The sequence below is a fragment of the Pseudonaja textilis genome, chromosome 1, assembly GCF_049901715.1.
Source record: "Pseudonaja textilis isolate UNSWEBS1 chromosome 1, rPseTex1.2, whole genome shotgun sequence".
In the NCBI taxonomy this organism is placed as follows: Eukaryota; Metazoa; Chordata; class Lepidosauria; order Squamata; family Elapidae; genus Pseudonaja; species Pseudonaja textilis.
The window spans coordinates 132873323-132890685 of record NC_141990.1 but is presented as its reverse complement, the minus strand read 5'-3'; the positions used below and the strand labels follow the sequence as shown (position 1 = coordinate 132890685).

The following is a 17363-nucleotide window of genomic DNA, read 5'->3' as shown; positions in this document are numbered from 1 at the left end:
ACAGACACACAGAGAATGTATATATAAAGAGAGAGAGAAAGAGAGAGAGAGAGATAATATATATAAAAAGCAGGATAAATGTAATATTTTTGTTTGCCACAAAACTGAAACTGATTTTGGCATTTTTATCTACCTGTCCAGGGAAACTCTTTGGGATAGATCCAGATTACCTTAATTTCACAAAGGTAAAAGAGCAAAATTAGAATAGGAAAAATATCCCATGGATATCCACAAATGTTGCCTTTGCATTTTTAGACAGTTTTTTTTTTGTGGTGTCACACACTATTTCTCCTTTTTTCTCTGACATATCTAGAGTGCTTGGGAGATACAAGCGACTTGTTCTTATAGTTGTGATGGGAACTAGTGATCAGCAGACATGAAAACTCTTTTAATTTCACAACACATGGACAGACTTAGCATACTTTCAACTGGGAAACTCTGAGCATCCTAGCCAACCCAAGTTTCAAATGCTAGAGAATTTCTGGAAGCCTGGTACTCAGGCAAATTGGACATCACAGGCACATAGAGATAAATAACTTCTACATACCATTCAAAAGAGGCAACCAAAAAGCCAAAAAGAAAGCAAAGACCAAAACACTTTCTCACTAGCAATCAATAACCAGATGAACAGACATTAACACCAAGATTAATACAGAGAACAATCAAGAACTACTACCTCAATTAAGAAAGCACATAGTAGAAAACAACATTCTCACCAACACTGACAGTCAACCACTGGTATATAAAATCCCCCTTCTCTTCTAGCACTGATGATGTTACCCAGCATGATAATGAAACATCTGCAAGAAAACAACCAAGCTCAGAGCGCACTAAGGACCTTATAAAAGTGTAACACACGTATTGGTGCAGGATAAGCAACAATGGAAGAGAAGACATTTCACTAAAGAAGCTTCCATGTGCTGAAGATTTCATTTCGGTTTTACAAGTTATGGGGCTGAACAAGATCATTATATTATTAAATTAGACAAAAGGGGGCAAACATTGCACAAATGGGTGGAAACATTGTCATCTATAGCATAACAATTTTTCTTCCCTTGTTTTAGTTTATTTAAAAGGCTGGTGATACAACATTCATTCAAAACATTTCAAGCTTTACTGCTCATTGAATATGCTCAAGATTCCAGACATCAGAAACACATAATGTGTACAATTTAAAGAAAACTCTTGTACTCGAACATAAATATTTAGAAGCTGTATTACTATAGTCACGAATATTCAGATCAGCAACTTTTCCCCCTGAAGTATCTTTCCTACCTGGAGGTTTTTCTTGAAAAACCAGAAATATTTGTATTACCAGTCAGTTGTACATTGGGTTTATCCTGGCTTTCAGACACTTCACGACATTAGTCTAAAAGCAGGATTTAACCATGGGAATTACAATCTGGAAGCAAAAATCCTTTCCTAATATCTATGATATTTCCATGCATAATCTGTCCAAAATTTAAAAAACTATAAAATAAGATTTTAATTAACATAAAATGAACTAAACATATAGGAAAGGTTTTATTTTGAAACATATGAATTGAAAAAACAATTTTTCAACCCGAAGCAATAATGAGACATAAAATTCATGTGTATATTGAAACAAATTGTTTAAGGAAGACAAATAATTTTTAATAGAGAATAACTATTAACCTGTCTCCAGAACAAAATTTCAGAAACATCTACAATGTCACTAAGGTAACTATACAATAATTATCTAAAGGTTTTAAAGAAACATTTAATGTTATTTTTAGGCGCTGAACAATTCTATCAGGATAGAGCCACTCATTTTAAAAAAGCCAACTAACTAAAAGCCATTATTAATACCTTAAATACCAAAAGCATTTAAACATATATCAAGCCATTAAAAAAATAATCTGGAATATACAGGAAATGGTGAAGACCACATTCTCTCTCCCCACCCAAGGCGATGTGAATGCTTTTTCGGTCACCTCCATAACACTGACATTTTCACTGTATTAGCAAAAATTAATCACAATTATAATGTGGATACAGACTTCCACAAAGACGAGGGGCATAATCTAAGCAAATCAGAGATTTCTGTCAACAATATAATTTTTCTGCAGCTATTTAGCTGCCAAGTCTTTCCCTTCAAAAACAAGCAGTTTGGCCATCCAGCAGGGCAAAGACTTTTCAGGCAAAGAAATCAGTTATACCAATTTGGATATAGCAAATATATGCACACTCAGATGAAGAACAGAACAGAACTTTAAAAGCCCAACACTAACATTTAGAGCAAAGGTCTTCAAGCTTTAAGACTTGTGGGCTTCAAATCCCAGAATTCCTGCGCTAACATGACTGGAGGAGGAATTCTGGGAATTGAAGTCCATAAGTCTTAAAGCTGTCAAGTTTGAAGACCCCTGATTTAGAGCAACCTATAAAAATTGACTATCCTATTACAAGGGTGGAAGTGTGATCTATTGATAAATGTGTCAGACTAGCTGGAAGAGCCAAGTTTTATCTAGTCCATTTTCAAACAAGGAAAATCACCTTATGACTTTAAACCAATTTTAGTCTTACCTTCCTGATTGTGTGGAGAAAAAAATATACTGCAATTAGATGTGAATGTGTATTTTTAAAAATATCAAAATACTACTGAATCATATAAAACCAGACACATCACTAGAAGCCAATCATAAGATTACATCTGATTTATTTTGGCCATGTCGTGCATGGAAACTCATTGGAGAAGTCAATCATGCTAGGAATAGTTAGTGAAACAAGAAAAAAGGGCAAGCAAAGAACATGCTGGCTTGATAACATCCAATCTGATATGAAGATGAACATCCATCAACTGAAAGAAGCTGTTTTTGAAGGGTAGCATGGAGAGTGCTTGCCTATAAAGTTGCCAAGAGTCAGACATGGCTGAATGGCTAAAACAACAAACAAACAAACAAAATGTGAACATAAAAGATTATGTGTCACTGTTTTTGACTCTTTGCAATCACACGAGATTGATTTTCTCCGCAACGATCTAGGCTTAATCTGTTCTTAACAATGCACTCGTTGCCACCTTGGTCCTGGTCATCCTTTTCTCTTTCATTCCACCTTTCCCAGCATTAAAGCCGTTTCTAGAGAGTTAGGTCTTCGTGTAATGTGTCCCAAGTTGTACAATTTGTCATTTATGCTGCAAACTCTGGATTGTTTTGTTTAATGATCCACTGCTTTGTTTTTTTTGCTGGCCACAGTATTGCCAAGGGTCTTTTCCAATACCCAAGTTTAAAAGTGTCAATATTCTTCCTATCCTACTTCTTTAAAATCTAACTTTCACTTCCAATATAGACTGTCACAGGGAAAACTATGGTTGCATGATTCTGATCTTTGGACACATCACAACACTTGAGTATCTTTTTTTAAAGATCTTCATGTTTGCTCTACCAAATGCTAATCTGCAATATATTTCTTGACCCCTTTTTCCTTTACTTTTGATGATTATTGATGATTATTGATGTTTCCTCCGCCAAAGGGATCCATAGACATAATACTTTTTAATTAAATCTAGGTATATGTCTTGAAAACTCTATTTTGTCTGTACTGCTCAATAGTTCTGGTTGACTATCCAGTGCACAGCCAATCCAGAGACTGCTTCTCTTTTGTAAAATTTTATGCTTAGATACTATGAGAAATGCTGCATTGTTGCATTCTCTTAAGATCATCCCACCTTAGTCAGTATTGACATTTCCACCTTACAAGATCTGAGCACTTATAGCTCTACAATGTCTTTGTCTAGTTTACTCTCTCTAAATAAAATTTATTCTAAGTCCTTGACTAACAATAGTTCGTTTAGTGACTGTTCAGTTACAACAGCACTGAAAATAGTGACTTATGACTGTTTTTCATACTTAAGTTATGACCATTGCAACATCCCCATGATCACGTGATTTACATTTGGATACCTAATAACTGACTCATATTTATGACGGTTGCAGTGTCCAGTGGTCATGTGATATTCTTTTGCGAATTTCTGACAAGCAAAGTCAATGGGAAACCAGATTCATTTAACAACCATGTTACCAATTTAACAACTGCAGCAATTCATTTAACAAATGTGGCAAGAAAAGTTGGAAAATGGGGCAAAACTCACTTAACAAATGTCTCACTTAGCAACATATATTTTAGGTTCAATTGTGGTCATAATTTGAGGACTACCTATATATGAAGCAACATTTTCAGGCTTCTCTTCAAAAGTAAACCAACCTTCATTGCTAGTAGTAAAAAGTTCCAATTTTCAGACTTTTCAAGTAACCCTTGACTATGTGTATCAACCTTATGGAATTTACTGATAATCTGGGAGGGGATTCCTATGGGTCTGCATTATCGCCATTTCCAGCTTCTCTAGTGAGCAAACTATTGAGGATTGTCTGTTTTAGCTTACAGGGGTATAATTTCTCCTTTTTAGACATACTATAGTACTATGGGAAAATGCCAGAGCCTTGGCTAAAAGGAAAGTATTTTATTTCCTCGTGCCTTGAACCAATGTTTATTTTTTCTTACAAAAACACCACTTTAGAAACGTTATTTGTCCCCTATGAATGTTTCTTTGTTTTTATTCTTTTGTGTCTTTGAGTCAGTGTTGATTTGTGGCAACTGCTTGCACTAATCCTTATAGTTCCCTTGGCAAGATTTTAGAAGTAGATTGCTATTGCCTCCTTTCTAGGACAGAGAGAAAGTGACTGCCCAATATCACCCAGCTGACTTTGTGCCCAAGGCAGTTTCTCCCAGTTTCTAGACTGATACCTTAATCACTAGACCAAGCTGGCCCTTGGATATGTTTATTATTATAGTAGTGGAAAACTCCATATACAGAAAACTGTGATGCAATGGCTTCTACTGCAGTCAGCTGACAATTATGCAAAAGTGTATGGATAGTATCAGCAATGATTACACCAGATTTAACACTTACATCTAAAACAATAAATCACTTTGTGACTTAACATTTTGCAAACTCACACTGTAAAATATAGATCAGATTAAAATTCCCTTCCTGATTATTCCTTTGTTATGCATTTCATTTCTGTAGATCATGAACCTGGTGAAATAGAATGCAGCTTGCAGCGCATGAACTATGTAACATCAAAAGTCAGAAGTGCTCAAATGATACACCGCTGTTTCGTAATTAGGTATATTGGTCCTTTTAAGAAGCATCTTTCCTTTACAACTCTTCATTTACTTTCAATATCTGTGGCTGCAAATTTTATTTGTTTAGTTAGCAGTAAAACTAATTAATATTCCTATATTTTATATGGCAATATGCCATTTCCCTTCATTACATTCAATCCCAGAATGGTTAACCAAATAATATTTTAATTTCTCTCTAATATGGATATTTCTGGAGGTTTTCCTTCAACTGATATATTGATGAATGGCTTTTAATTATTTCACTTCTTGGGATAAGCTGAAGTGGATCCTTACATTTCTTTTTTTTAAAAATATAGTTTATTAGTTTTTACAATTAAAACCAACCAACAATACATACACAAATAAATGGAAGAGAAGAAAAGGAGGAAGAAAAGAAAAGAAAGGAAAATTTGGAGAAAAAAAGAAAAGTTAAAAGCATTCTTATTTTTACAGTTTGCAAGATCTTTTTCCATAACCTTGATTTATGTCATATACACAGGATCCTTACATTTCAATGCCCTATTCATGTGCTGTCATTTCTTTCATGTCAAAACATGGCTCTTCTGCAGCTTTGGGTGGGGAGCCCAAAGGAACGTGCAGCCATAGGGCTGCTTGGTGCACTGAGAGCTATCTTTTTGCTTTTTAAATTGTTATTAATTAATGGTTTAATTATTGCCTCCTTCTAAAAATTGATTTCAATTTTTTAATTCTAACATTTAATTTTATATACATTTAAATACATTTAAAAATATTTTTTATTAATTTATTGAAATCCATCACCAGATTCCTATAAGGGAACTTGAAAAATATTATTTTGTTGTTAGCCCAGTGCCATATTCATAAAAAGCAAATAACCAGACAATGACAATGTTGTTTTATTCTGACATTATGAGCATGAAATAAAGCAAACATACACTTCACAAAAGATTTTTATTTGTTTTGTTCTATCTGTGCCTATTTTCACATGACAGTCAAATGCAGTAGGCCTTATTAAAGCTACTGGTGCAAAGAAAGGCTCTAATTTATCTGATGTCTTAGGACAGCAACTTTTTTATGTGTTCTTTTTCAATAGGTATAATCATGTCAGTAAATAAATTTATTTTGAATATTTAAGCTCTTCTAAAAACTATCAAACTTATATCCAATAATGAGCTTCCTAGGGAAGGAAACACATCAATTACATTAGCAGACGTGATCTATTCATTTCAGATACTTACAGATCATACAGGCCTGTCAATTTATATCCTCCCTTTCTATTTCGAAGTTTACAAATGTAAGAATATTTAACAATAAACTATCAGTTTTCAAAATGCTATAAACAATAAATAAATAATAGCAGCACCACAGAAGTAACAGAACACATTTATTTTTAAAGGCCTATATTAATTCCTCTAAACCAGGGGTGTCAAACTCGCGTCGTCACAGCATCGTCATGTGATATATTGAGACTCCCCCCGCTTTGCATGCAGGCCACAAGTTTAACACCCCTGCTCTAAACTGTTGAGATTGCAAGAACAACAAATTATTCAACACTACATAGGGTAAAATTAAATTACTCACTAGAAGTATTAATTATGAAACTAAAGATTAAAAACGTTGGACTCATTAATTTCACTGATACTTGAAAAAGAGAAACACACTGTGACTGATGACACAAGTATCAATCTATATAAGAAAATGAAGTTTTTATAAACAGTTCTGATGAAACGTTTATTTACCTATTTATTATTAGATTTCTAAAGCACTGCAATCAAGCCACTCTTGGCAGCGTACAAATATAATTACAAAATATGTGAACATAAAATAACCATAACACAATACAAAAACTAAAAATACAGCAATGTAAATAATATGAACATGATGTTCCCCCAATAAGTTTAATTTTAAAAGCTTCTGGAAGAACTTCAACTGCATCACCAGAATGGTCTGGAATGACTATCACTGGCATATTGAAATTACATCTCAAAACCATGGATGATGACATCTCCCAGTGAATTCAAGTAATGTTAAAAAGAAATATGAGATAACTGAATCCTGCAATAATCTAATGGAAGAAGCCACTCAGCTGAATTCTCCCCACTAAAGCACCAACTGAAATATCCAATGAAGAAAAACCTAACTACAATGTTCTCAATTTCCACTCCTCCCAGATGGTTCTGAAGAATACTATTATCAATATTAATGAATGCCACTAAGAAGTCTAACCACACCTAAGGCCTAACAAAAGAAAAATCAAAAGAAAAATTTCCACCCCATGATCAAGCCTGAATCTTGACTGAAAAAGGTTCAGATAATGTATTTCTTCTAGTATGTTCTGAAGTTGCATCTCCACTACAGTTCTGACAATCAGAGACAAAACAATGGCTATCTAATATAGATTGATTCAGGGAAGTTTTTAAACAGGAGGCCTCTCTGAAAGTTGCAGAAAATCTGTAGAAAATCACCTCCCAGATTCACCTGACCACAATCTCTTGGTTCTTTAAAAGCCAGCAGAGATTCAATCCATGTCAGGTTAAATAATATACTAGCAAGCAGCCTATTCACTTCATTGGACTCCATAAACCTGAAGATATCCTAATTAACATGGCAAGATACTATCCCATTCCCTACTATAGACGCCATCCATAGAGTCAAGACTGAGATAACTTTATTAGCAAAATTCTGATAAGGTGGCAGATGTGCTATATTCACCTACTCCAAATGTAATCTATCATTTTAAAAAAGGTAACCAACTAACAGCCTGTTGATGCGATAAGGCAGGGGTGGGGAATTCTGGAAGTTGAAATCCACAAGTCATAAAGCCATCATTCCCCACCTCTGCCATGAGGGAAAAGTAGAGATGTTTGTTTCCCTTACTACCAAAGTGTAAATTCCGTAGTAAATCTGTGGTTGGTCAGATTCACTTGCCATCCCTCTAGTCACCATTTTTACTACTTCACCTCCTAGCAGTCCTCAATAAACCAGGGAAAGACAACTAGAATTGACAATCAGAGGCTACTCAAAAGTCTGGATTGCTTCCTGTTGCCAGCAGCTAACCAGACATTTGATGGATCTATTCACAAGATTGTAGAGAAAAATCCCCATGTACCCAACGGAACCTATCATGATATATAAGGTGCCTGGGGTGGGTTATATGAATGGCCCCATAGTGGTTATAGGGGAGAGTCAATCTCATCAAGATGCAGAAGGGATCTAAACATGGATCAGATACTTAATATTGGGTAACGAAAAGTCAGAAACAACCGAATGACTAAGCAAGAAGCCATTAGATTTGATCTTTGAGAAGGTTCCATACTTGGAGAATTACAGCTGGTATTGAATACTGAAAAGTCTCAGAAAATGGACCTTTCACTGGAAGAATGACCATATATTTTATTTTAACCTGCAGCATCATATAAACAACTCAAATCTTTTCTGAAGTTTTGCAAAATTCCCAAGACAAGGAGACATATGAATGCAGAGGAGAGTTTCATGATCTATAAGATGTTAATGACATCTAGCAGCCTTAGCCCAGGGGTATCAAACTGGCGGCCTGTGGGCCGTATGCGTCACGAGCAGGCCACACCCACCCCAGTTCTGCGAATGGGAAAAATGTCGTGAAACATAACATGATGGCAACATGAAACCACGCGTGTGACATCCGTGCCTTAGCCTGTCAAGTAGCAAATGTCAAAATCCAAGGGGAGAAAAAAAAGCAGTAAATATGGGGAGAAGAGGGAAAAAAAGAGCACTATTGCTCTCAACATAGCCAAATTTTGCCAAATCTGGCTACTATGAGAATAAGGTTGCAAAGATTTTCTACCACGACTGAATTCTCCAATATCACTGTTAATTTTAATTTCAACTCTAATTCACTCTCCTTTTATCCTTTATTGTTATTTTTATGGAGGATTGTATGTATATTTTACAGGTTGGTATAAGATTGTAATAAACCTTATACTAGCTTCATATCTCCTTTTCCTCCCTTGCAAGTATTTGGAATAGGAAAATAGACTTCTCCCACATCATATATATATATATTAACATTTACTGTAGTGGTCTGCAAAGATTAAAGTGATCTTTCAGTAACCTAGACCCCATACCATAAAAGGCTTCAAGCCAACACTTTGGAGTTGTACTTAAAAACCAGGAGACAGTGACATTATTTTAGGAATTCCTTAAATCTATGGCATTATTCTCTTTTTCCATTCATCAGCATAATTACTATATGTTGGAAAATGTAACTTAAGTACAGGTAGTCCCTGACCTATGACCACAACCGAGCCCAAAAATTAAATAAATAAATAAATAAATTTTAAATAAATTTTGTCCCATTTTACGATCTTCCTTGCCAGAGTTGTTAAATGAATCATTGCAGTTGTGAAGTTAGTAACACGATTAAGTGAACCTGCCTTCTCCACTGACTTTATTTGTAAGAAGGTTGCAAAAGTGGATCACATGACCCTTCGGGCATCGCAATCATCATAGAGTCAGTTGCCATGTCAGTTGATCATGTGACCATGGGGATGCTGCAGTGGTTGGAAGTGTTGTATTCCCTCCACCCCCCAAAAAAAAGGGGGGAAGGAAACTGTGCAGAGGCAAAAAATGAGCTTTATGACACCACCTTCAGTACTTAGAAAATACTGTAATATAGCCAGTCAGAGCTACGTTTGGTATGTATACATTTCTTCATGTCATACAATTTAATCTGGTCAAACAGGTTTGGCGGATATTTGTAAGGCTTCACAAATGTGGTTCGTTAGCAATGACAGTAGAAGAAGAGAAATGAGCAGATATAATTATTGCAAAAATAGCCTATCATACCATCTACAATGTACTTGAGAAAAAAGAACCCAAGAGTGCTACATAAGTGAGTGTAAGAATACCATAGTATTTCATGATCTTACATTATATTAAAAACAATTATATCTTTATTTTGATTTGATAAAAAGGCTAAACAAAAACCACCAATATTGCCTTACCCTGTCAATGTGATTAGCGATGCTTTCAAAATGCCTTACAATGAATACTGACAATTTTGAAATTATTTTGATTGACTTATTATATGTCATGTCTCTATAGTTCGCTTTTATTTGCTTTCTTCCTAAAAACCAATGCTACTTATAACAACTACCAAAACAAACCACAATAATATGCTATGGCCATTGGCGCGGGAGTTAATTCCTCCCTTGGTGGGACTGTGAATATTTTTGAAAAAGACTACTCATCTGACATGTTGCATCCACTGTGATTCATCTGCTGGCAAAACAAAACTCGCTAGCAGAACAATTCTATCTTCTTCCCTATATAACCTAAACTCCAAAGATGAATCCACCCACTTTTTTATATATGATGAAAATAAACACACACACACACACACACACACACACACAAAGCCAGACAAAACCATGTGAATAAATTATTATTTTTAAATTTTGTGTCACATTTGGCTCAATATTGAAAACTACTGTAGTTTTTTCATCTTCCAATATGATGATTTTCAAGACACTAAATACAGAGCATGTAAATTATTTAAGAAACACAGATCAGGAAAGAAAGGGAAGACCCTTATTTTCTAAGACTTGGGAGGCACGTGCTCATATGACATAACAATTTAGGGCGTGCCATGGATTATTAAAGGACAACTGAGGGTAGCAAAGAACAACTGTGTGGGTGAAACACCTACTGCTTAACTTGGAGAACTGCTTAATATCCAGAATCACTCCAAGGAATAAGCAATATATAGTACAAAGAACTACAGAAGTACCTCAGTGACAATGGAAAACATTCAAAATTTTCTCAATGTCACAAATTAGCAGGCCTGGCAACACCAGCAAAATGGAACTGTCTTCAGAGGGAGGGAGAAGAAGAAAAACAAGAGAAGACGGCAGTGGGAGAAACAAACATAATTCATATAGATCAAGGCTTAACAAGAGAAAGCAGCATTTGGGGGGGAAATGTTGAACTTAAAAGCAATTCAGTTGTGTTGGGCATGATAATTTTAATGGCTAAATCTTCTCTCTCCCCACTTTTAACCCATTCTTATTTTAATCTGGATCAGATGTTACATCCTAATTTGTATGCTTCATCAATCAAAAGTCTACCAGAGTCCAATTCACACTATGAAAATACAACTGCTCTATTTTAGTCTCACTGTGTCTCTCACATGCTAAACTTCTTTGTTGAATTCAATTCTGCGATCCAAAATGCAGATCCGCTTAGGGAATCTGCACCATTAGGAAATAAATGATGTACTTACAGGGACATCAGTTCTGCCATACAATTCTTAATTACCACTGCAACTACATATGAATTCTAGTGAGCAGAGGAAATATGTAATTCACATGGATGTTTAGAGTGGCAGCCACTATATACTGCTATTAACAATGTTCGGATTAACGAGAACTTCCGGTTTGCAGGGCTTCGGCGGCAGGTAGGAATCCACGATCGTACGCGGTTTCTGCCTGGGCTCACCTCTGGAGTGCCCCGAGCCAGCTGGCTTCAGGGCTAAGCCACCCCGTAGAGGTGGTGAAGAAGGGAGAGATCGCCAGCAGGGTCGAGGAAAGCCGCATCTCTCCTCCTCAGCTGGTCAAACTCCCTTTTCTGAAGGCGGTAGGAGCAGTGGCCAGAAATGGCCACCTCAAAGAAGCACTCAACTGGAAAAGAAAGTGCAGGAGGAAGATAAGAAGTGAAAGTTTTGGCTGACCGGGATAAAAAGCAACAACTAAGGTACCCTGGAATTTAAATTTTATACAAGATAACATTGCTCCCAAAGAAGAGTCAGAAGCAGCGAAAGAAAGTGAAAAGGGAAAGTTTTTTTTTCCTTCTCTCTCCTTCCTCACATTGACAACGAAGAGAGCTGAATAAGAAATCAGAAAAAACTGCTTTGGCACCAATAGGTAATTAAGCTGAAAATATAATTAAATGCCAAAGATTTCTGGACACTAAAAAATCCTTTTTTTCTATAAGTAGGAAGGGAGAGGAAAAGAATAAGGGCAGGATTTGGAAGGAGGAGACTGCCTGGACTTCAAAAGAATCTAAAGTAAAATCTCAATAAGACTTCTAAAACATAAATTTTAACTGGAACTTTGTAACTAAATAGTAACCCCAGGAAGAGAAAGTGAAAAAAGAGGAAAGTGTAAAAAGAAACAGCTTGTGTGTATTTGGATTGCTTGGTGACTTTGGGATTTTTGGATATTATATTTCAATGACTAAAAACAATTGGGTGGTTGTTTAAAAAATTCTATAATGGCATCATCTCTGGATGAACTGAAAATGGAATTTTAAAAATATAAAGAAGAGATACAAGAAGGGAAGGGCCCCTTTGGCTCCATTTTTCAATTCTTAGAAATGGCGATCCGCAGCTACGAGATACAACAAGAAAAGACTGTGCAACAAGAAGATTGGGACAAAGTAGAAGCCATATTTAATGAACAAGTAACTCTATCTGGGGAAGAAAGGGGAAAAAGGGGAAAGAGAATGGAGAATTTAAAGACTTAAAAAAAACAGCCAAAAAAGGGAAAAATAATTTGCAAAGTGCATATAATGTTGGAAAGCAACAGAAAAGGGGAATACAGAAGAGGGAAATGGAGGTGGAGAGACATGGGGGTAAAAAGGGGAGAGAGAAGAAGAGAGGGAAGAAAGAAAGGAAAAGAAGTTACAAAGGCAAGATATAAAGAAAAAGGACCTATTTAGAGATAATGGGTGAAAATCTAATTGAAAAAGGGATTCTGTGAAGGTACCTAAGATGGTATTGTTATATTTGTAATAGAAATAATGTTAGAAAATTGGAAACAACATATGATTAAAAAGAGGGATAAAATAGTCAATGTAATTTAATGAAACTTTTGTGAACAAAATAAATGAAATAAAATAGATGAGAGAACTGAATTAGGAAGGAACGGGAACATTTTAATTACTCAATGTTTTATAAAATATAAGTGAGGTGGGGGGGAATTAACTATGGAAAGTTTATAAGTGTTCCCATAGAAGTATGATATTTATCTGAAAAGTAATGTGTAAAACGTTAAGATTTAAATGAATATTAATATTAATGATAGAATTGAATTGGTATGGATTGTTGTTTTAATTATATTATACATTTTTAATTTTTTCTTTTTTAAAAATACAGTGTGTAGTTTTAGAAAGTACCAAGCAGAATCCGAACGGAAGTTATGTGTTATACTAAGTGTTATAATTTTAGGGGAAAGACATAAAGGCGTCATACTCCAATCAGTGATTACAGGAGAAATTTTGTTTAATGAGAAAAGATAGTAGACAGTTGAAACAGGACAAAGAATATAAGTACAATGATTTGAATTGAGATGAAATAAATAAAATAAAATTAAGAAAGTTAAAAGAGGGGAGAAGCTATATTGAAAATGTAGAATTAGTAATAAGATATGGAATGGAACATAAAAATGAGCATGAACTTGAATTTGTGTCTGTACGAAGAGATGTAACCCAGGATTATGCTGCTTTCAAAAAAGATGTTTTATGTTTTTATGTTTTATGTTTTGTTTGTTTATGTTTGTTTTCAAAAATCAATAAAATTTTCAAAAAAAAACACACCAATGCTCGGATTAACATTATTTAACTAGCAAATATAATTGGGAAGCCTATAAAGCCACAACAGTTTAAGGTAAGAATGTAGTGTCACTCCCTCAAAGACACAAAGATGGATATTAAAGGACACTTGTCTCAGTCAACCCATTTTCCTTCTCTATTAAGCAATGCTTCAACAGGTAAGGACAAGCAAGAGTTTCTGTTACACAACAGCAGATTCCAATGATAAACCTGATTAAAATAAATGTCAGAAGTGAACTTCCTCCTCAGCTCTTTTTAAAGAGCCTCACCCTTGCTTACTGTCATTTTTGAAGTTGTTTCAAGAGAGAGACTATAAAATGCTACCTGCCCACCTTCTGATTTCATGATTATTAATATTTGAAGATGAAGGGTCTTTCCTTTCAGTACTGGTCTGTATTTCTTAAATATAACAGTAGAAATTTTGAAAATGCATATGAAAAAGTGCTTCAAGTTCCAAAATATTAACTGGACTGATGAGAAAGTTATTAAATGGCATGAAAGGAGAAAAAACAGAATTCGGATCATTTGATCTTGCTATAGGCATTACAAGAAAATAGCACTGGACAAAATGTAGACCTGTCCCAAAATGCATAAGCACCTCATTAAAATGAGCACAGTATGTCATGTTAGAGAGAAGTTTTCAACATTTAAAATGACAAACACCTGCATCTGGAACATCCTGTTTATCTCCATATAGCCACCACACATTGAGCTGGCAATCATGCTCTATTGACCAACTTGCTAAATGCTATTGGCTTGGACCAGGAGGAAGGTACTTGGAAAAAACTCAGCTAGATCCTGGCAAGCTGGACTTTAATACAGGCCTATGATTGGGCCATTTTTATAGCCCATCAAAATCAAAAGACTCTAGATAGGTTATAACACATTAAGAATTACTTTTTTAAAAAGTAACAAATCAATATACACATACAAACACACACACACACAAACTGCCAGGGGTCAATGTCAGGTTTGAAGTCCCAGTGGAATGTCAAATACTATGGGAAAAACAGCTCAATGAACCTTTGGAGCTACAGAGTGCCAAAGCTGGAGCTTGCCCCAGAAAGGGTGTACCATCTCATCCATGCCCTAAAAGTCACTTCTGATGAGATCAGCAACTATATAAGATGATAGATAGATATAGAGATATAGAGATAGAAATAGATAGATAGATAAGAGAGAGAGAGAGAGAGAGAGAGAGAGAGAGAGAGAGAGAGAGAGAGAGAGAAGCAGGCAGGCAAACTTTCAATGGAGAGGGAGGGTCTTAACAATTTTCTCAAGAGGCTTTCATTGGGCAGGGAGATTCAATTTTGGAAGGGGTGAAACAAGTTTGTGATAAAGAGTCATCTTTTTTTGGGGGGGGGGGGTGTTTTCTTTTAATTTTCAAACAATTCTTTTTTCTCAAAACTCAATTTGAGAAAGTAAGCGTAAGGACCTGTGACAGAAAATGATTCTGATACGCAGGGAAGAAGCATAGAAGGCTGAGCCAGCTACAGAATTCTTATAAAAATATAAATAAGATGGTGCTTTATTGGAAGACAAAGAATAAACCAAGAAATGTGGATGGAAACTAAATATAGTCTGTACAGGCACAGCTAATCATTTTCTAGAAGGATTGATGGGCAGAATGTTGTACATAAAGTCCCTGTTAAGCATCTGCCTCGTTTAGTAACCTTTTGGAAATGAAACAGTTTGACCAATCCTTGAATTTACAAACTTCAAAGGTCTGTATAAAGTAGTCACCTTACAACCACAACTAGGACTGGAAAATTCAACATTAAGCAGTGTGGCATTCCATTCTACAAACTTTTTTGCAGTTGTTATAGAAGACATAATGTGATCATGATTTGCAACCTTTCCTGTTGGCTTCCCCATTGATTTTGCTTATTGAAAACTGGCTGGGAAAGTTGCAAATGGCAATCGTGTAACCCCAGGATGTTGCATCATAATCATGTTATTGTGAGGATACTGCAACAGTCTGTGAGGACCGATCGCAAGTCTTTTTTTTTTTTAGTACTTCAGATAATTGCTAAAGGAATGGTCATAAATTGAGGATAACCTATAGAGCAAAGCTGAAGTGAGATCATGAGTGCAGTGACAATTTCATTTAATGACTGCTTTGCTTAACGACTTGAGTTGCCAGGCTCAACTGAAAAAAAGACTACCTGTAGTTTTACAAAAAACACATGAACCAAGTTTGAATGAACTGACTTCTTGTATGTGCCATGGCAAGAGAATAGCACTTGGCAATAGCATTTAAGACTTATATACCGTCTCATAGTGCTTTTACAGCCCTCTCTTGGCAGTTTACAGAGTCAGCCTATTGTCCTCAAAAATCTGACTCCACATTTTACTGACCTCGGAAGGATGGAAGGCTGAGTCAACCTTGAGCCAGTCAGGATAGCCTGCTTTCTAACCACTGTGCCACCTTTGCTTTGGTGGCTTTTGTTAGTTAGTCATACAGTTTTGCAAATGGAATAGCCACTGGACGCTGGATCCAAGTTGGTGTAATCTCTCCAGAACAAAGGAGAGATAATTGAGATTATTCATGTTATTCTGGAGAGCTGCTCCTCACGAGTAGATCACAGAAAGAATTTTTACAGTTGGCTTATGAGTGAAGTGACTGAGAACTACATCCACTTCCAAGTTTCAACTTGCAAAGTAGTGTTTAGGGATACTAGGCTTGACCTTAATCACTTGGTTTGGATTACTTTCTGTATTATTTGCAATTTAAGATCCTTCAGCCTGGCAAGGTTCTATTGCATTCATTGGATGCGTTTCCTTCTCCTTAAAAGATTATGATGCAAATTTGATTTTGATGCCTAGATTTCATAATAAATCTTCTTTGTGGTAAAATATAATTTTTTTTCTCCTGTCTTGTTTTCAGTATATAAATTACAACACATACTGATTTATAGATACCTGACTCATCAGAAGAAACTGCAAGAAGGATCTAGGAGTTCAAGTACACAAAATCACTTCAATATGAGCCAGCAGTGAGCTGTAGCCACCAAGAAAGCCAATCCTAGGCCTCATTAACACTGAGATAGAATCAAGATCATGTGAAGTGTTAGTACCACTTTATAATGTATTGATAAGACCACAGAATAGAATAGAATATTGCATCCAGTTTTGGTCACCACAATATAAAAAAGATGTTAAGACTCTGGAAAGAGTGCAGAGAAGAGCAACAAGGATGATTAGAGGACTGGAGGCTAAAACACACAAAGAATGGTTACAGGTATTGGCTATGTCTAGTCTAATGAAAAGAAGGACTAGGAGTGATATGATAGCAATGTCCCAATATTTGAGGGGCTGCCACAAAGAAGAGGGGGTCAACCTATTTTCCAAAGCACCAGAAGACAGGACAAGAAACAATGGATGATAAATAATCAAGGAAAAAATCAACCTAGAACTAAGGAGAAATTTCTTTAGAACAATTAACCAGTGGGAATGACTTGACTTCAGAAATTGTGGTGTTCCTTCACAGGAAGTTTTTAAGAAGAGATTTGACAGCCATTTGTCTGAAATGGTATAGGGTTTCCTGCTTGAGCAGGCAGTTGGACTACTAGAAGACCTTCAAAGTCCTTCTAACTCTGTTATTCTGTTATATAACCAGTAATAATAATAGTCGGATATATAAAAACCTAATACAA

General features: G+C 35.6%; 1 protein-coding gene across 2 annotated transcripts in view; it reads right to left on the bottom strand.

Moving 5' to 3' along the window:
- The window catches only part of TAF1B (TATA-box binding protein associated factor, RNA polymerase I subunit B), a 45323-nt gene that overhangs the window by 14135 nt on the left and 13825 nt on the right, over nt 1-17363 (bottom strand). The gene's annotated exons all lie outside the window — the stretch shown is intronic.